Raw genomic sequence first — 16484 nt, forward strand, 5'->3', positions numbered from 1 at the left:
AGTCAATTTTTGTGCATGGTGAAAGCGTTTAGATTCATTCTTCCACGTGCGGTTATCCAGTTTCTCCAGCATCAATTATTGAAAATTCTGTCTTTTTCCAGTGTGCATTTTTGATCTCTTTGTCAAAGATCAGGTGGATGATATTTTTGATGTTTTCTTGGATTTTACTTTCAGGAATTTTGTTGCAAATTTTTGTGTGTAGGTTCATCTAGTACATTGGTCTACATCTTCCTTTTCTTATATCTCTGTCTGTTTGGAATTATTATAATGCCAGCTTCACAGAAAGAGTTAGGGAGCTTTTTTTTGTTTTTGTTTTTGTTTTTTGTTTTTCAAGGTAGGGTCTCACTCTGGTCCAGGCTGACCTGGAACTAACTATGTAGTCTCAGGGTAGCCTCAAACTCATGGTGACCCTCCTACCTCTGCCATCTGAATGCTGGGATTAAAGGTGTGTGCCACCACGCCTGGCAGGGAGCATTTTCTTATTTCCAGTTTTGTGAAATAACTTGAGAAACAATGGCTTTAATACTTCTATAAAGGTTTGGTATAATTCAGCAGTGAATCCATCAGAGGATGGACATTTTTGTTGGGAGTCCTTTAATTATTGTTTCAATCTCATTAGATATTACAGCTATATTCAGACACTTATCCTTTTGGCTTCAGGTCTAGCAGATCTTATAAATCAAGATATTCACCCATTTTCCCTAGGTTTTTCAGTTTGGTAGGATGTAGGTTTTTGATACATGTCCTTATGATTCTTCCAGTTTCATTGATATTTGTTATTAACACCTACTTTTCATTATTTTTAAAAACTAAAACATAATTTATTTATTTGAGAGACAGAGGGAAATAAAGAGAGTGGGAAAGAGAGATAGAGAATTGGCACACCAGAGCCTATAGAACTGCAAATGAACTGCAGACACATGTGCCACCTTATGCATCTGGCTATATGTGGGTACTGGGGAATCAAACCTGGGTCCTTTGGCTTTGCAGGCAAGTGCCTTAACCACTAAGCTATCTCTCCGCCCCATCTTTTTCATTTGTATTCTTGTTAATTAGGGTCATTCATCTCTTTTAATCAATTAAGCCATAGTTTATCAATCTTATGTACATTTTCAAAGAAGCAACTATTTTTAAAAAATATTATTAACATATTTTTATGGATATACCATGGTTGCCACCCTCTTTTCCCTCATCCCTGTCCCATTCCACTGGGGACTTCCTCAGTGGGGTTGCAAGTATTCCCCATGGGGTTATGGGTTATATGTTGTTGGAGCAGCAGTCAGTGTTTTGGGGGAGGCAATGCCTCTGGGCATGATGTCTCAACCTTTGTCTCTTTCATTCTTTCTGCACCTCTATAAAATTCCCTGAGCTGTGGTGAGTGTGTTTTAAGTCTACTTCAGTGATGAGCTCTTAGGAGTCATTGGATCTCTGCTTTTATAAGTGAGGAGTATTCTCAGGGTCTGTCTCCTTCACCCTGGCACTGATTATCAGGTTCAGCATGGAAGTAGCACTCTTTCTCACCTCCCCAATTCCTCTTTGGTTTCAGCTGAGAGTTGGATGAAAGGCGAGGGGTAGTCTATCTCCTCAGGTCTTACTATCATCTGAAAAAGAAAAACATAATCTGGGGTAAGCATAGTTAGGGAGAATTTGATGCATGAAGACACTCTTTTAGTAAAAGAATAGTGAGATATTGACACTGGAGAGCATAATCTTTGTCTCCATAAGATTCTGCCTGGTTCCCAATTCCACGTATGGGTTCCTTTACATTGAGTGGATCTCTTAGCCAGTCAGAAAGGTATTGGTTACCCACCAGGCTGTGTGCCACTATTGCACTGGCACATACATTCTGTGAAGGTGTTTGCTTCTGAGTAGCATAGACCTCTGGTTGCTCAGACTGTGGTTATCCACTTCACTCCAGTAGCTTATGTAGCATTTTCCAGCACTAGATGGGCTAACTTTCTGGGGACTATCTCTCTTCTAGACTCCAGTCAGGTCTCTCCATGCTCTGTGTTGGTAGTATATGGTGTCTTCAGTAATAGGGTTGTAGCTTTTGCCTCAAAGCATATAATCAAGTGTTTTGACAGAAACTTGTTTTGTTTTGGGGACCTTGTGGGTCTCTCCAAATACCAGCTCATTGTAACTTAGAGTTACAAGCTAGAGACAATTGTTTTTTAAGGTTAGGCTTAATCCCACCCTTTCCAGGGCCCTTCTTTGCAGGTGTCCCCCCTTACTCCTATTGAGGGTTATATGTTTTAGTATATCTTCAAGAATATAGTTTTCTATGGTACTGGCTAATTTTGGATTTAGCTTTGTGTTTGTTTTCTCCCATCCTCCCCTTCCCCTTCCTCCAAACCCTTCCATCCTTATTGTCTGGGCCTTGAGTTACCTATCAGGTATGTCAGCAACTCAAGCTTGTCCGGGTTAGGAACAACAGATGAGTGAGACCATGTGGCATTTATCTTTCTATGATTGTATGTGTTCACTGAGTATGATCTGTTCCAAGTCTGTCCATTTTTCTATAAATTTCATTGTATCATTTTTTTCTTACTGTGGGTAGAATTCATTATGAAAATGTACCACAACTTCATTGTCCATTCATCTAATTATGGGCACCTGGGTTGATTAGAGTTCTTAGCTATCATGAATTGAGCAGCTAACTGAGCTGCCCCATTTTTGGAGTGGGTTGTTTGATATTTTATTTAGTTTTTTGAGTTCTTTGTAGATTCTAGATATTAGGCCTCTGTTAGTACTATAGTTGGAGAAAATTTTCTCACATTCAGTGGGTAATCTATTGGCTCTGATTATGGTATGTTTGTCTGTGCAGAAGCTTTTCAGCTTCATGATATCCCATTAGTTGAGTGATTGTTTTATTTCCTGGGCTACTAGGTTTTTTATTTTTTTCAGGAAGTCTTTTCCCTTTTCTATATCATGGAGAGTTCCTCTCACTTTTTTCTTCCAGTAGGAGAAGAGTTTCAGGTCTTATAGTGAGGTCTTTAAACTATTTCAACTTGATTTTTGTGTATGGTGAGATGTGTGGATCTAGTTTCATTTTTCTACATACGATTATCCAATTTGTCTATCAACATTTATTGAAGAAGCTTTCTTTCCTCCAGTGTATATTATTGGCACCTTTATCAAAGGTCAAGTAGCTATAGTTACTAAAAGTCTGGGTCTTCAATTCTGTTCCATTGGCCTATAGTTATGTTTTTATGCCAGCACCATGCTGTTTTTGTTACTATGACTTTGTGATATACTTTAGAATCCATCTGGACCTGGCCTTTTTTTGGGGTGGGTGTTGATTACCTTTTCAATCTCAGTGGATATGATAGGTTTGTTTAAGAGATTAATCTTCTCTCAGTTTAGTTTTGGTAGGTGGTATGTGTCTAGGAATTCACCCATTTCTTTTAGATTATACAATTTCTGTATTAGAGGTTTTGGAAGTAGGACCTTATGATTCTTCCAATTTTATTGATGTCTATTGTGACCTCTCCTTTTTTATTTCTAATTTTGTTAATTTGAAGCATCTCTTCTTTTTTGTTTGATCAAATTGGCCAGGGGTTTATCAGTCTTGTTTATTTTGTCAACCAGCTCTTTGTTTCATCAATTTTCTTAGTTGTTTTCATAGTTTCCAAATCACTGATTTCTGATCTGATTTTGATTATTTCTTTCCATTTGGAGCTCTTTGGGTTGGATTCTTCTTGTTTTAATAACAACTTTAGGATGGTTAAGTTATTAAATTGAGATCTCTGTGTCTTTGTTATGAAGGCATTTAGTGCTATGAATCTTCCCCTTTAGATTACCTTTATTGTGTCCCATAAGTTTTGGTAAGTTGTGTTTTCATTGTCATTCAATTCTAGAAAGTTTATAATTTATTTTTAAAATTTTTCCACTAGCCATTTATTGTTTAAAAGTATATTGTTCAATCTCCAGGAGCTGGTGGAGTTCCTGAAGTGTTTTTTTTTTTTAAATTAATTTCTAGCTGTATAGCACTGTGATTTGATATGATCCCGGAAATTACATCAATTTTCTGAATTTATGGAGGCAGACTTTATGGTCTAACATATGATCTATTTTGGAGAAGGTTCCATAGGCTGATGATAAGAATGTGTATTTTGTAGAGTTTGGGTAGAATGTTCTGTAGATGCCCATTAGGTATAGTTGATCTATGGTGATTTTGAGCTCTCTTACTTCCTTGTTGATTTACTGTTTGGATGATCTTGATGATCTCTTGATGATAGTGGAGTACTAAAGTACCCAACTATGATGGTGATGGTATTTAAATATCTGTTTTGTTGTCAAGTAAGTTTTGTTTTATGGTGCAACTGTGTTTGGTGCATATACAATTATGATTGTAATGCCTGTCATTGGATCATTTCCTTGATGAGTAAGAAGTGGTCTTCTTTGTCTTTTTGATTGGTTTTGGCTTGATGTCTATTTTATCAGATATTGACATAGCAACACCTGCTTATCTGATATATTCATTTGCTTGGAAATCATTTTCCATTCTTTTATCCTGAGGAATTGTCTGCCTTTACTGGGGAGGTAGGTTTCTTAAAGATAGCAAATTGAAGGGTACTTTTTTTTTTTTTTTTTCTGATCAACCCTGTTAACTTGTGTCTATTGGTGGGTGAATTAAGACCATTAATATTTAAGGTTATAATGGTGAGGTTTGATTTAATCCCTGCCATGTTTGGGTGCTTAATGGAGTTTGGTGTTTTCTTGGATGTTTGACTTTATTTATTTTATTTTATTTGACAGAGAGATATAGAGCAAGAGGTATATAGTGAAAGAGAGAATGGGTGTGCAAAGTCCTCTAGCCACTGAAAACAAACTCTAAATACTTGTTTACCCTTGTGTATCTGGCTTACATGGGTACAGGGGAATTGAACTTGGGTCCTTAGACTTTGCAGGCTAGTACCTTAACCACTAAGCCATCTCTCCAGTTCCTTTTTACTTTTTAAAATTTTTTTTAAAAAATTTATTTATGAGAGAGAGAGAAAAACAGAGAGAGAGAGAGAGGGGGGAGGAGGGAGGGAGAGAGGGAGAGAGAGAGAGAGAGAGAATGGGCATGCCAGGGCTTCTAGCCAATGAAGACAAACTCCAGATGCATGTGCCACCTTGTGCATCTGGTTTATGTGGATCCTGGGCAATCAAACCAAGGTCCTTTGGATTTGCAGGCAAGCACTTTAATCACTAAATCATCTCTCCAGTCCTGTTTTACTGTTTTGATGTTTTGAGCCTGCTCTATGTTTGAGTATTGTGATATTATTCTTGTAGGCCCTTGAGATTGGTTGTTTGACTGTTCTGTGTAGCATTCCCTGAAGTATTCTCTGTAGATTTGGCTTTGTGTTCATGTAATCATATTGCTAGATCTTATCATAAAAAGTTTTTCTTTTATCATCTGGTATGAGAGATACTTTGCTGGACAAAAGTTTAGATTGGAACTTTTTTTTTTTTTTAATAGTTTGAAGTGCTCCATTCCAGGCCTATCTGGCTTTCAGGGTTTCCACTGAAAACACCTGAGGCAATTCTGATGGAGGTGCCTTTGTATGTAATGTGCTGTTTCTCTGCTGTTACTTTTAGCACTTTCTGTTTGTGTCATTTTCATTGTTTTGAATTGTAACAATGTTGTGCCTTGGAGAGTTTCTTCTTTAGTCTAGACTGTTTGGAGTTCTGTTAGCTTCATATAGCTTGATGGAACACTTTTTTTGAGAGGGTGGGAAAATTTTCTCCAATAATTTTGTTGAATAAGTTCTCCATGCCTCTGGTCTTGATTTCTTCCTATTATGATATACCCAAGATCAGAATGTTAGGTCATTTTAGGGTAGCCCACAGTTCCCTCATTTTCTGTTCACAGAAATTTTTTGAACTTACTAACGTTTTTGGACTGCCAAACTATTTCTTCTGTTTTGTCTTCCAACTCTGAGGTTCTGTCCTCTACATGATTAACTCTGTTCTTGAGGGCTCTAGAGAGGTTCAATTTGGTTTGTATTGACTGTTGTCTTTTTCTTTTCTTTTCTTTTTTTATTAGTTATGTACACAGTGTATACAGTCATGTTAGTACCATTGTTAGCCTCCTCCTTGTCCTCCCCCCTCCATAGGGACCCTCCTTGTTGGGGAATATGGGTCATGCATTGTGGGGTTAGCCATCAGTTATGGATAAGAGGCAATGTCTCTATGCATAATGACCCAACGTGTTGTTCTAACATTCTTTCCACCCCCTCTTCCATAAATTTCCCTGAGCCATGTTGGGTTCATTTTAGGTCTGTTTCAGTGATGAGGTCTTGGGAGCCTTTGTGTCTGATTGGGTAGGAGTGAGTGTTCTCTTTGTATATCTTCTTCACCTTTGTGCTAGTACCACCTTCAGCAAGAAAGCAGCAATCTTGCTCATTTCACTAGTTTCTCTTAGTTTCAGCTGGGGCCCTTTTGAGGTCTGATGGGCTGGTTCTTTCCTTAGGATCTGTGTCCATCTGAAGAAGAGAAGCAAATTTTCGAAAGGAGAGTGAAGTTAGCACCAGATAAATGGGATAGCCATTTTTTTTTAAAGAGAGAATTTAATAGGTGTAGGCCCTCTTGTAGGCCACGACTGGTCAGAGCTTGATAATGAAGAGTGGACCCATCTTTGGATATGGTTCTGACTTGTTTACCAGCTCCAGATATTCCATTCCACTGAGCAGATCAGTGAACAAAATAAAGAGTAGTTGGTTTCCCACCATGGCTGTGTACCACTATTGCACTTGTGTGAGCATCATGTCAGGTTGTTTGCTGCTGAGTAGCTTAGACCATGAGTTGTTTGGACAGATGTTGCTTATTTTCCCCCAGTTGCTCATGTGGCAACTTCTGGCACTAGACAAGCTAACTGTCTGGGGACTGCCTCTGTTTCAGATTACAGCCAGGTCACTCCATGTTCTATACCAACAGCATATTGTGTCTTAAGCGGCATGGTCTTACCATTAACCTTTGGTGGGTCATAGAGTACTCTGACAGAAATCTGGCTTCTTTTGGGACACTTTGTAGGTCTCTCTGATCAATAGTCCATTGTGGATGTTAGCCATATGCTGGTGCTTAGAGTTACAGGTCAGTGCCAAAGAAATGAAGGGAAAAAGATAGGCAATATAAGAGAGATAGAGGAGAGAGAGGAGATAGAGAGAGGGAGAAAGAAGAGAAACACAAGAAGATTAAGGTCAGTCTTCATCATACCTTCCCCAGTTATTCAGTTGTTCCATCTAAGGACCTGATGAAGTTTCAACCATTTAGTATGTCCTTTAGGATGTAGAATTTTATAGTACCATTGCTATTTGGGTCCAGTTTTGTGTCCCCCACCCTTACCCTCCCCTCCCACCCCACACACCCTATTGTTGAGTCCTTGAGATGCTTATTAGGTATGTCAGAATCATGGGTAGATACAGGTTAGGATCCATAGATGAGTGAGACTATGTGATGATTATCTTTCTGTGATTGGGTGAGTTCACTGTGAATTATCTGTTCCAAGTTTGACCATTTTTCTTCAAATTTCATTGTGTTGTTTTTCCTTACTGCTGTGTAGAATTCCGTCATGTAAATATACTACATCTTGGTTATCTATTCGTCTAATGATGGAAATCTGGGTTGATTCCAGCTCTTAGCTATTATGAATTGAGCCACTATAAACATGATTGAGCAAATTTTTCTGGACTGAGGTTTAACAGTTTTAGGGTACATGCCCAGTAAGGGAATAAGTGGGTCTGTTGGTAACTCTATAGTCAGCTTTCTCAGGAGTCTTCATATTGCTCTCCAAAGTGGTTGTACCATCTTACATTCTGACCAACAGTGGATGAGGGTTCCTATTTCTCCACATCTTCACCAGCATTTATTTTTATTTGACTTTTTAATGTTATCCTTATTGGGGTAAGATGGAATCTCATAGTTGTTTTAATTTGTGTTTCCCTGATGATTAGGGATGATGGAAATTTTTTTAAGTGTGTGTTTGCCATTTGTATTTATTCCTCTGAGAACTGCCTGTCCAGTTCTTTGGCCCATTGTGTGAGTGATCTGTCTTTTTATTGTTTAGGTTTTTAAATTCTTTATAGATTTTAGAAACTAGGCCTCTGTCAGATGGATAGCCAGCAATATATTTCTCCCATTCTCTGGGTAATCTATTGGCCCTGCTTATTGTGTGTTTGTCTGTGAAGAAGCATTTCAGCTTCATGAGATCCCAATGGTTGAGTGATTGTTTAAGATCCTGAGCTACTGGTGGTTTGTTCAGGAAGTCTTTTCCCACTCCTATATCATGGAAAGTTCCTCCTATATTTTTCTTCCACTAGTTGCTGAGTTTCCAGCATCATATTGAGGCCTTTGATCCACTTGGACTTGATTTTTGTGTACAGTGAGATGTGTGGATCAAGATTCAATTTCCTGTGTATGGATATCTAGTTTGCCCAGCACCATTTGTTGAAGATGCTGGCTTTTTTCCCATCCTATATTGTTAGGGCCTTTATCAAATATCAAGTAGCTATAGTTACTTGACCCAAAGTCTGGGTTCTCAGTTCTGTTCCATTGGTCTATATTCTTGTTTTTATGCTGGTACCATGCTGTTTTATTACTATGGCTTTGTAATATAGCTTTAGATCAGGTATGTTGTTGCCTACAGAGTTGTTTCTTTTGCTTACGATATACATGGATATAAGAGGCCTTCTGCCTTTCCATATGAATTTTTAGAACCTTTTTTCTCTCTGTGAAGAAGAATGTTGGGATTTTGATTGGTATTACATTAAGTGTCTATATTGCCTTTGGTAAGACTGCCATTTTCAGCATGTTAATTTTGCTTATCCAGGAGCATTGGAGGTCTTTCCATTTCCTCAAGTCCTCCTCAGTTTCTTTCTTGAGTCTTTTTATGTTTTTATTGTATAGGTCTTTCACATTCTTGTTTAGTGTTATTTCCAGGTATCTTATTATTTTTTTGCTATCGAAAATGGGACAATGTCCCTTATTTCTTTCTCCGTATCTTTGTCATTTGTATATAAAAAGGCTACTGATTTTTGTGCATTGATTTGGTATCCTGCAACTTTGTTGAAGTTGTTAATAACCTTTAAAAGTTTTGAGATGGAGGCTTTCAGATCTCTTATGTACAAAATCATGTTGTCTTCGAATAGAGCTAACTTAACTTCTTCCTTCCCAATTTATATCCCTTTTATTTCTTTCTCCTGTCTTATTGTTTAGCTAGGACTTTCAGTACTATATTGAAGAGCAGAGGTAAGAGTGGACACCCCTGTCTTGTTCCTGATCTCAATGGGAATTCCTTCAGTCTCTCTATTAAATACTATTTGGGCCTTAGGATCTTCATATATAGCCTTTATTATGTTGAGATATAAACTGTCCTTTCCAATTCTCTCCAATGTTGTCATGAAGTGATGTTGTATTTTTTCAAAGCCCTTTCTTCATCTATTGAAATGATCATTAGTTTTTGTGTTTAAGGTTATATATGTGGTGTGTTATATTGACAGATTTCCATATGTTGAACCACCCTTGTGTTTCTGGGATGAAGCCTAATTGATCAAGGTGGATAATGCTTTTGATGTGTTGTTGAATTCAGTTTGTGAGGATTTTGTTCAGGATCTTTGCATCAACCTTCATCAGGGAAATAGTCCTGTAGTTTTCATTTCTTATGGCATCTCTCTGGTTTTGGTATTAAGGTGATACTAGCATCATAGAAGGATTTGGGGAGCTTTCCCTGTTCTCCAATTGTGTGTCATAGTTTGAGAAAAAATGGTATCAGTTCTTTCATGAAGGTTTGATATAGAATTCAGTTGAGAAGCCATGTGGTCCTGGGCTCTTCTTTTTGGGGAGGTTTTTGATTACCTTTTCAATCTGGATGGGTGTTAATCTGGATGGTTTGGTTAGGATATTAATCTTCTCTGAATTTAGCTTTGGTAGGTGGTATGTATCCAGGAATTTATCCATTTCCTCCATATTATACAGTTTTGTGGAGTAGAGGTTTTTGAAATAAGTTCTGATGATTCTTTCAATTTCACTTATGTCTGTTGTGATCCCTCCTTTTTCATTTCTAATTTTGTTAATTTGAAGCATCTCTCTCTCTCTCTTTTTTTTTTTTTTTTCTTGATCAAATTGGTGGCCAGGGGTTTATCAATCTTGTTTACTTTTTCTTTTTCTTTCTTTTTTCTTTTTTGGTTTTCCGAGGTAGGGTCTCACTGTATCCCAGGCTGACCTGGAATTCACTCTGTACTCTCAGGGTGGCCCTTGAACTCACAGCAATCCTCCTACCTCTGCCTCCCGAGTGCTGGGATTAAAGGCGTGAGCCACCATGCCCGGCTTGTTTACTTTTTCAAAGAACCAGCTCTTTGTCTCATCAATTATCTCAATTGTTTTCTTAGTTTCTAATTCATTAATTTCTGCTCTGATCTTAATTATTTCTTTCTGTCTGGAACTTTTTGGGTTGGATTCTACTTGCTTTTCCAATGCCTTTAAGTGGATGGTAGGTTATTGATTTGGGATCTCTCTGTCCCTGTTCCCTTTTCACATCATTTTCTGAACTTCTTGATGCTTCTTGGAACTCATCCTTGCATTTCTTTATGTCTTCATTGAGCTTAGCCAGCTGGTTATTGAGGTCCTTTTATTTTTATTCTATTTCAGATCATTTAATTGCCTTTGGGTCCCTTCCAGGTTCTTATCCATTGGGTCTAGTCTAATGAGGATAGCATTCATATAATTATCAGCCCTTTGTGGCTTTTCTGCAAGTTCTGCTATTTTCTTGGTCAAGGTTGCATAGCTTATATCTTTATTTTGGGGTTCTTATCTTAATGTCTCTTCTATGTTTTGATTAGAGACATCCGTTGTGGGACTGGATTATCTTATTGGATTTACTTGCATTTGATTTTTCATGTTATTCCTTTTGTGCTGTGGTCTGACAACACAGTGTATGAGTCTTATTTAATTAATGAGGAAGCTGTATTCTGCTCTTGAAGTGTGTTCAGTGGTTATTCCCTTTTATGTTTGCTTCCACTAGTTTTCTGGTAACAGTTGGGCCTGCCTGCTCAGAGGAAAGGAGCCCATGAGGCTCTGGTGGGGGCCCAAGGACCTGATGTAGAGGCTTGTTGTTCCATGATTCAGGGTGTGGGAGTGTGTGGTCAGGTGGCCTGAAGTGGACAGGCAGATGAGGTGCAGTGGTCAGTGGGATGGTGTTCCGGAGCCTGGAGGCACTTATGTAACTACTCTAGGCTGCCTGGGCCTGCACACAGGGGCATGGAGTGGTGGTGAGTGGGATAGCATTCTGAGCCTAGAGGGGCAGGTGGAGCTAATCTGGCCTGCCCTGTCCATTCCAGGGGTTGGGGTGGCAGTGAGTGAGATGACTGTTCCTGAACCTGGAGATATGGGTGAAGCTACACTGGCCTACTTGGGTCTGTACAAGCAACTGGGGTGTGGCAGTGAGTGGGAAGGAATTCTTGAGCCTGGAGGCATAGGTGGGTCTATGCTGGCTTGCTAGCTTGGATCTGTACTTGGGGATGGAGATGGTGGGCAGTGGGTGGTGTTCCTGAGTCTGGTTGCACAGGTGGAGCTATGCTGGACTGGGCATGGGGTGGGGGCGGTGGTGAGTGGGATGGCATTGGAGCAAGCGGAGATGAGTGGGATGGTGTTGGCACACGTGGCGGCAAGTGGGACGGCATTGGCGCCCCATACAGAGGTGAGTAGGACAGCGAACGTGTGGGGCAGGGAGAGTGGGATGCCATTTGCATGCGGTGGGGAGAGTGGGAAGGCATTTGTGTGGGCCGGAGAGGGTGTTCACCTGCACAGTGGTGGCGCAGGTGGAGCCATGCTGGCCTGGGTCCCCTCGCCTGCAGTTGGTGCAGGAGGAACCTGCGGCTGGGACTACGGCTAGGACGCTGCTTGAGGGCACTGTGGACTGGTGGACTTCCCGAGAGCATGGGAATCAGCCGATTACCTTTTCCCACTCTCTGCAACCCTCCCACTGGAGCTCTATTAGAGTTTCTTCCCCCTCAAAGACCCAGTGAACACTTAATGTCTTGCCTTTCCTTCCCTGGGCAGTGTGGTGCCATTAGGTAGACACCTTCTTGACCAGAAGACCAGCAGGAATTAGCCTTTTACTTCATAGTATCCAATCTTTAGTTGAATTCCAATTTCAGGTCATGTTTTGATTTTGTTAATGCTTCTTGGAATTCATTCTTGCATTTACTAATGTCTTCATTAAGCTTCACCAGCTGGTATTGTTCCATCTTTTTATCTTAAGGTAGTATCTGTCTTTAGTGACAAGGTAAGTTTCTTGGAGTCAGAAAATAGATACTATTTTCTGATTCAGCTTGTTAATCTGTGTTTTTCTTTTTTTTTTTTTAAATATTTTTTTTAAATTTCTTTTTATTTATTTATTTAAGAGCCACAGACCCAGAGAGAAAGACAGATAGAGGGAGAGAGAGAGAATGGGCGCGCCAGGGCTTCCAGCCACTGCAAACGAACTCCAGACGCATGCGCCCCCTTGTGCATCTGGCTAACGTGGGACCTGGGGAAACGGAGCCTCGAACCGGGGTCCTTAGGCTTCACAGGCAAGCGCTTAACTGCTAAGCCATCTCTCCAGCCCTAATCTGTGTTTTTCAATTGAGGAATTTAGTTTATTGATATTCAGAGTTATAATTGGGAGTTCATGTTAAAAATTTTGTTTAGTTTGGTGTTTTCTTGATCTTCATTTGCTTTAACAATAGTTCTGGTTTTGATTATTGTTTCAGTTTTCCCTCCTGTAGCCTCTTGAGTATATTTATTCGTCTCTTCAGTGTGAAGTATTCAAGCCTGCTTTTACCATGGAAAGTTTTTCTATCACCTTCTATTATGAAGAATAATTTGGGGGAAATGGTAGTTTAGGTTGGCAGTCACGTTCTTTCAAAATTTGAAATACTCTATTCCAAGCCTTCTGGATTTTACAATTTTCATTGAAATAGTAGATGCCATTTACTGGGCTTACTTTTTGTAAGCGATGAGCTTTTCCCGTCTTGAGCTTTTAATATTACCTCTTGTTTTCTGTTTAGTGTTTTCACTACTGACATAGGAATTTACTCTCTAGTGCTGTCTATTTTGTGTACTTTGTGCCTTTTTATCTGCATTGGCGTCTTTTTTATATGACACAGGAAATTTTCATCTATAATTTTATTGAAGATATTGCCTATGCTGTTATTCTCTAGTTGTGCCCCTTCTTATATGCCCATAGTTTAAATGTTTGGTCTTTTTAAGGTATCTCATATTTTCCTCATGTTCTGTCCATGTGTTTTTTTGTGTGTGAACTTGTCATTGATTATAGTTTCTTGGTCTATTGCCTTGCCTTTTCCTCAAATCCTGTGTCTTTCCTCCATGCAATATAGTCTGTTGGAGAGGCTTTCTTTGGAGCATTTTAACTGAGTTATCTACTTTTTAAAATTTCCATTAGGTTTTTCTTCAGCATCCCTATCTCTATTGTGTTCCTTTTTTTTTTTCCTCATAATCTATGTGGTTCTAGTACCATTATTTATTTATTTATTTTTGTTAGTCATGTACATAGTGTGTATACAGCCATCATGTTACCTTTGCTAACCTTCTCCCTGTAACCCCTACCCCTGCAGATTGTGGTTATTGCATTGTGGGGGTGACCTTCAGTTATAGGGGAGAGGCAATGTCTCTGTGCATAATGACCCAACTTATGGCTCTAACAAACTTTCTGCCCCCTCTTCCATGAATTTCCCTGAGCCATGTTGGGTTCATTTTAGGTCTATTTCAGTGAAGAGATGTCTTGGGAGTCTCTGTGTCTCTGAATACCTGATTTGGTAGGAGTTAAGTGTTCTCTGTGTCTGTCTCCTTCACTCTTGTGCTGGTACTAGGTTCTGAGAAGCATCTCTTGCTCATTACCCCACTAACTCTGTGTCTTCAGCTGGTGTCCAGGTGGGGTGTGATGGGATGATTCTCTCCTCAGGTTCTTCGACTTTCTGAAAAAGAGAAGCAAATTCTCCAACAGGGAGTGAGGTCAGTGTAATATACGTGGATACTAATTATTATTTTAGAGAGAATTTAATAGGTGTAGGCCATCTTGTAGCCCATTTTGTAGCGTGGTATTGGATAGTGGGCTCATCTTTGGATATGGTTCTGACTTGTTTCCCCATTCCAGTTATAGGTTCCATTCCATTGAGCAGATCCATTAGCCAAATCAAGAGCAGTAGGTAACCCAATAATGGTTGTGTGCCATTATTGCACTAGTGTGAACATCATGTCAGGTTGATTACTGTTGAGTAGCTTAGACCATGAGTTGCTTAGACAGATGATGGTCATTATCCCCCAGTCACTCATGTAACACCTTCTGGCACTAGACAAGCTAACTGTCTGGGGATTGAATCTCTTCCAGCTTCCAGCCAGGCTGCTCTATGTTCTGCTCCCTTATATGAGTGGGATATTTGACTTTTTATTGTTTAGGTTTTTGAGTTCTTTGTAGATTCTAGAAATTAGGCCTCTGTCCAATGTGTATCTGGCAAAATTTCCTCCCATTCTGTGAGAAATTTATTGGCTCTGCTTAGTGTTTGTTTGTCTCTGAAAAAGCTTTTTGTCTTCCTGAGATCCTAATGGTTGAGTGATAGTTTAATTTTCAGAGTACTGGGGTTTTGTTCAGGAAGTCTTTTTCCACTCCTATATCATGGGATGTTCCTCTTAATTTTTCTTCCAGCAGTAGCAGAATTTCCAGTCTTATGTTGAGGTTTTTGATCCATTTGGACTTGATTTTTGTGCATGGTGAAATGTGTGGATTGAATTTCATTTTTCTGCATATGGTTATCCAGTTTGTCCAGCACCATTTGTTGAAGATGCTGTCTTTTTCTCCAGTCTAAATGGTTAAGGTCTTTGTCAAATATCAAGTAGTTGTAGTAACTTGATCCAAAGTCCAGGTCCTCAATTCTGTTCCATTGGTTTATGTTTCTATTTTTATGCCAGTACCATGTTGTTTTTATTACTACGGCTTCATAGTATAGCTTTAGATCAGGTATGTTGGTGCCTCTGGAGGTGTTTCTTTTGCTGAGGATATGCTTGGATATCTATCTGAGTCCTTCTGCCTTTCCATATGAATATGGGATCATTTTTTCTATGTCTATGAAGAAAGATGTTGGAATTTTATTGGTACTGCATTAAATCTATATATTGCTTTTGGTAAGATTGCCATTTTCACAATGTTATTTCAACCTGTCCAGGAGAATGGGAGGTCTTTCCATTTTCTCATGTCTTCCTCAATTCATTTCTTGAGTGTTTTTATGTTTTCAGTGTAAAGGTCTTTCAAATCTTTGGTTAGTGTTATTCTGAGGCGTTTTTTGATGCTATTAAAAAGTGGGGCAATGTCACTTATTTCTTTCTCTGTATCTTTTCCATTTGCATATAGAAAGGCTACTGTTTTTTGTGCATTGATTTTGTATCCTGCAACTTTGCTGAAGTTATTAATAACCTTTAAAAGTTTTGAGATGGAGGTTTTTGGATCTCTTATGTACAGAATCATGTCATCTTTGAATAGGTCTAACTTAACTTCTTCCTTTCCAATTTGTATCCTTTCATTTGTGTCTCCTGTCTTATTGATTGAACTAGAACTTCCAGTACTATGTTGAAGAGCAGAGGTGAGAGTGGATACTCCTATGTTGTTTCTCTTCTCAGTGGGAATTCCTTCAGTCTCTCTCCATTAAGTATTATTTGGGCTTTAGGATCTTCATATATAGCCTTTATTATGTTGAGATATAGACTGCTCATGTCTATTCTATCCAATGTTTTGATCATGAAGTTATGTTGTATTTTCTCAATATCTTTTTCTGTACCTATAAAGGTCTTCATGTGGCTTCTGTGTTTAAGATTGTTTATGTGGTGTATTACATTGACATATTTCCATATGTTGAACCATTCCCATGTTCCTGGGATGAAGCCTACTTGATCCAGGTGGATAATGCTTTTGATGTTCTGTTGGATTTGGTCTGTGAAGATTTTGTTCCAGATCTTTCTATCTGAGTTCAGGAAGGAAATAGGCCTTTTGTTTTCTTTTCTTGTGGCATCTCTGCCTGGTTTTGGTATTAGGGTGATGCGAGCTTCATAGAAGGAGTTAGGGAGCTTTCCCTGTCCTCCAATTGTTTGGCACAATTTTAGAAAAGCTGGTTTCAATTCTTCCATGAAAGTTTGATAGAATTCAGTTGAGAAGCCATCTGGTCTCGGACTCTTCCTTTTAAGGAGGTTTTTGATTAACCTTTCAGTCTTGGTGTTTGTGATAGGTTTGTTTAGGAGATTAGCCTGCTCTGAGTTTAACTTTATCCCTTGGTATGTATCTAGGAATTCATCCATACTATACAATTTTGTAGAGTAGATGTTTTTGAAGTAAGTCCTGATGATTCTCCCAATTTCACTTATGACTATTGTGATCTCTCCTTTTACATTTTTCATTTTGTTAATTTGAAGCATCTCTCTCTTTTTTTTTGCTTGATCAAATTGGCCAGGGGTTTATC

This window comes from Jaculus jaculus, chromosome 8 (genome assembly GCF_020740685.1).
Source record: "Jaculus jaculus isolate mJacJac1 chromosome 8, mJacJac1.mat.Y.cur, whole genome shotgun sequence".
Classification (NCBI taxonomy): Eukaryota; Metazoa; Chordata; class Mammalia; order Rodentia; family Dipodidae; genus Jaculus; species Jaculus jaculus.